Raw genomic sequence first — 5,000 nt, forward strand, 5'->3', positions numbered from 1 at the left:
TTAGACAATCCACACTATCATAACCAGACCGGGAGGTCCACTCGGAAAACAGAATATCCCACCCTTCCGACAACCACCATTGCTCAGCTAAGCCACCAACACCCACACATGTCCTACACAGGGGTGCACCCAACATCACAATACTGCCTCCTGTCACACCACAAAAACAATGGCAGGAATGAAAGACACAGGTCTGCCACAAGCATGGAATCAGAGCGCCGCCTGTCATGAGCCAAAGGTGCACCCTGACGTGCCAAATCAGATGATGCCGCAGTCATTTACTTACGATAATCACAATCAACAAACCGCCCCCCCCCCCCCCAAAACACCTTTCCTTACAACAATGTGTACCTTAACCTAACCCGTATTGTGCCTTAACCTAACCCGTATTGTGCCTTAACCTAACCCGTATTGTGCCTTAACCTAACCCGTATTGTGCCTTAACCTAACCCGTATTGTGCCTTAACCTAACCCGTATTGTGCCTTAACCTAACCCGTATTGTGCCTTAACCTAACCCGTATTGTGCCTTAACCTAACCCGTATTGTGCCTTAACCTAACCCGTATTGTGCCTTAACCTAACCCGTATTGTGCCTTAACCTAACCCGTATTGTGCCTTAACCTAACCCGTATTGTGCCTTAACCTAACCCGTATTGTGCCTTAACCTAACCCGTATTGTGCCTTAACCTAACCCGTATTGTGCCTTAACCTAACCCGTATTGTGCCTTAACCTAACCCGTATTGTGCCTTAACCTAACCCGTATTGTGCCTTAACCTAACCCGTGTTGTGCCTTAACCTAACCCGTGTTGTGCCTTAACCTAACCCGTGTTGTGCCTTAACCTAACCCGTATTGTGCCTTAACCTAACCCGAGTTGTGCCTTAACCTAACCCGTGTTGTACCTTAACCTAACCCGTGTTGTACCTTAACCTAACCCGTGTTGTACCTTAACCTAACCCGTGTTGTACCTTAACCTAACCCGTGTTGTACCTTAACCTAACCCGTGTTGTACCTTAACCTAACCCGTGTTGTACCTTAACCTAACCCGTGTTGTACCTTAACCTAACCCGTGTTGTACCTTAACCTAACCCGTGTTGTACCTTAACCTAACCCGTGTTGTGCCTTAACCTAACCTATGTTGCGCCTTAACCTAACCTATGTTGCGCCTTAACCTAACCTATGTTGCGCCTTAACCTAACCTATGTTGCGCCTTAACCTAACCCATGTTGCGCCTTAACCTAACCTATGTTGCGCCTTAACCTAACCCATGTTGCGCCTTAACCTAACCCATGTTGCGCCTTAACCTAACCCATGTTGCGCCTTAACCTAACCCATGTTGCGCCTTAACCTAACCCATGTTGCGCCTTAACCTAACCCATGTTGCGCCTTAACCTAACCCATGTTGCGCCTTAACCTAACCCATGTTGCGCCTTAACCTAACCCATGTTGCGCCTTAACCTAACCCATGTTGCGCCTTAACCTAACCCATGTTGCGCCTTAACCTAACCCATGTTGCGCCTCAACCTAACCTATGTTGCGCCTCAACCTAACCTATGTTGCGCCTCAACCCAACACACGTTGGGCCTCAACCCAACACACGTTGGGCCTTAACCCAACACACGTTGGGCCTTAACCCAACACACGTTGGGCCTTAACCCAACACACGTTGGGCCTTAACCCAACACACGTTGGGCCTTAACCCAACACACGTTGGGCCTTAACCCAACACACGTTGGGCCTTAACCCAACACACGTTGGGCCTTAACCCAACACACGTTGGGCCTTAACCCAACACACGTTGGGCCTTAACCCAACACACGTTGGGCCTTAACCCAACACACGTTGGGCCTTAACCCAACACACGTTGGGCCTTAACCCAACACACGTTGGGCCTTAACCCAACACACGTTGGGCCTTAACCCAACACACGTTGGGCCTTAACCTGCTCTGTAATTGTCATACGACGCGTTAAATTAGTGTAGTGTTGCCTAACTGCAACCCCCGCAATATAGTTTGCTACTCGCACTGCCCGGTCCCCAGAGTATCGCTTCATGTGAAACACCTTGCAGCTATACACTGTAATGCGGATGGCAGTAGGACGTACATGCTCAATGCCCTTCGCAGTTGTTCATTGGCATTCGCATGGCGAAGCACAGCCTACGTTGTGGTACGGCTTGTGTCAACTGTCCGCTGATGTTGTACGTCCAAATCACACACTGTACTGCACATTGGTCCTCATGTACTGAATGATACATCGTGGTACATGTGTGACCGTACCACGACTGCGCCAACAACGGCGAACCATACGGTCCAAATATTGTGCACTCAGCTACGTGTCGTCTCCCTATAAGAGCTGGATTGCAGTATGGTATGCCGTGGATGGCGATCAGCATGAGCCGTCTGTTGATGTAGTGGCGCGTGTTGTCAGACGTAGTCGTCTCCTCTCACACACCGTGATAGCATGGTGCACTGCGTTCCACATCTGCGACATGCGACAGAGGCCGGTTGACAGTCGTTCGCGCAATGGACATCGCATACGTACGGGGGCCACCTTCCACGTGTTCGCGAAGCGTGCACATGTTGTTGCGTGTATGTGGGCAGACATAGTGTGTCGTGACACCTGACACAGGCATGCAACAATCGTTGAATTTGCAAATGGCGATGGACGTCTACGTTTGCTGGTGACGTTACGCAAATGAACAACTGGTAAACCGTTGTGGTGCGGTTGTTCTCGCTAGAGGTGAATCAGTGATGGCGACGATCGGTTGAGCTACCAACCGGTTGTTTCAGCGATACCCACCATGCGCACGAACGTGAATGGCATGTGGGTGTGAAGCGATACGCGGCGGTGGCTGGGTGGGACCGTCCCCGGCCGGTGAGGGGGGGCCTCCCGGCGTGCTGGCCGCGCGGTGCGTGGGCGCACGCGCTACAGCCGGCTGGTGGGGGCGGCCAGTGGCAGGCGCGCCGGCCGACGGAGGCGGCAGGCGGCGCAGCTGCGCGCCGGCGCACCCTGCACGCGGCGCCGTGCGGCCAAAGTAGGTCCTCGCGGGCCCGGTGCGAAGCGCGGTGGACATCTGCAGTGTGCTGGTCCGATTGAGGACTGTGTGCGCTGAGGATGCGCCGCCGCCCGGCGCTCGGCGCCGCGACGCCGTCTGCTGCTCGGTCGCCTCTGCGGTTCTCGCAGGTGGATTGTATCGCAGCTGTGCGGACGTGTTGGCGCGTGCGCTGTGCTGGGAGAGTTCGCTTCGGCACCCAAGTGGGGCTTTTGTCCTTCTGTGGCGCTGGCGTTGGAGCTGCCGGCCACCGTAGGTGGCGCGTGTTGTCTCCCGCCGGCAATGCCACGACAGCACGCTCCCGGGCCTCTGTCGGCAGCGGCAAGCTCAGTTGGGAGCACGGGTGGTCGCACCTAAAGCGTCTACTCGCCAAACTCCGGGCGATTGCGCCACTCTCGAACCCGACCAAGTACTTAGGACGGCGCTGCGCGCCGCCGGGACCTGAGAGGGTTTCGAGGTGTATTGTGCAGGGGAGCTCAGCCTCCTCCTGTTTGCAGAATAATTGAGCGGACGCTTGCGTGTTCGCGCGGGCCCCCGGGACACACTCCCGGGCGGCCGGCTGCTCAGCTCTAGTTGACGCAGCTCCCTGGTTGATCCTGCCAGTAGTCATATGCTTGTCTCAAAGATTAAGCCATGCATGTCTCAGTACAAGCCGCATTAAGGTGAAACCGCGAATGGCTCATTAAATCAGTTATGGTTCCTTAGATCGTACCCACGTTACTTGGATAACTGTGGTAATTCTAGAGCTAATACATGCAAACAGAGTCCCGACCAGAGATGGAAGGGACGCTTTTATTAGATCAAAACCAATCGGTCGGCTCGTCCGGTCCGTTTGCCTTGGTGACTCTGAATAACTTTGGGCTGATCGCACGGTCCTCGTACCGGCGACGCATCTTTCAAATGTCTGCCTTATCAACTGTCGATGGTAGGTTCTGCGCCTACCATGGTTGTAACGGGTAACGGGGAATCAGGGTTCGATTCCGGAGAGGGAGCCTGAGAAACGGCTACCACATCCAAGGAAGGCAGCAGGCGCGCAAATTACCCACTCCCGGCACGGGGAGGTAGTGACGAAAAATAACGATACGGGACTCATCCGAGGCCCCGTAATCGGAATGAGTACACTTTAAATCCTTTAACGAGTATCTATTGGAGGGCAAGTCTGGTGCCAGCAGCCGCGGTAATTCCAGCTCCAATAGCGTATATTAAAGTTGTTGCGGTTAAAAAGCTCGTAGTTGGATTTGTGTCCCACGCTGTTGGTTCACCGCCCGTCGGTGTTTAACTGGCATGTATCGTGGGACGTCCTGCCGGTGGGGCGAGCTGAAGGCGTGCGACGCGCCTCGTGCGTGCTCGTGCGTCCCGAGGCGGACCCCGTTGCAATCCTACCAGGGTGCTCTTGAGTGAGTGTCTCGGTGGGCCGGCACGTTTACTTTGAACAAATTAGAGTGCTTAAAGCAGGCAAGCCCGCCTGAATACTGTGTGCATGGAATAATGGAATAGGACCTCGGTTCTATTTTGTTGGTTTTCGGAACCCGAGGTAATGATTAATAGGGACAGGCGGGGGCATTCGTATTGCGACGTTAGAGGTGAAATTCTTGGATCGTCGCAAGACGAACAGAAGCGAAAGCATTTGCCAAGTATGTTTTCATTAATCAAGAACGAAAGTTAGAGGTTCGAAGGCGATCAGATACCGCCCTAGTTCTAACCATAAACGATGCCAGCCAGCGATCCGCCGCAGTTCCTCCGATGACTCGGCGGGCAGCCTCCGGGAAACCAAAGCTTTTGGGTTCCGGGGGAAGTATGGTTGCAAAGCTGAAACTTAAAGGAATTGACGGAAGGGCACCACCAGGAGTGGAGCCTGCGGCTTAATTTGACTCAACACGGGAAACCTCACCAGGCCCGGACACCGGAAGGATTGACAGATTGATAGCTCTTTCTTGATTCGGTGGGT

The 5,000-nt window shown here is 53.7% G+C and overlaps 1 non-coding gene across 1 annotated transcript in view; it reads left to right on the forward strand.

The window, feature by feature from the left end:
* The first annotated feature begins 3,635 nt into the window (after positions 1-3,635).
* The window catches only part of LOC124584106, a 1,910-nt gene continuing 545 nt past the window's right edge, over positions 3,636-5,000 (forward strand). Inside the window, exon 1 of the ribosomal RNA XR_006974517.1 lies at positions 3,636-5,000. This exon is cut by the window's right edge and continues 545 nt beyond it. This is a non-coding gene — a ribosomal RNA (small subunit ribosomal RNA).

The sequence above is a fragment of the Schistocerca americana genome, unplaced genomic scaffold, assembly GCF_021461395.2.
Source record: "Schistocerca americana isolate TAMUIC-IGC-003095 unplaced genomic scaffold, iqSchAmer2.1 HiC_scaffold_47, whole genome shotgun sequence".
NCBI lineage: Eukaryota > Metazoa > Arthropoda > Insecta > Orthoptera > Acrididae > Schistocerca > Schistocerca americana.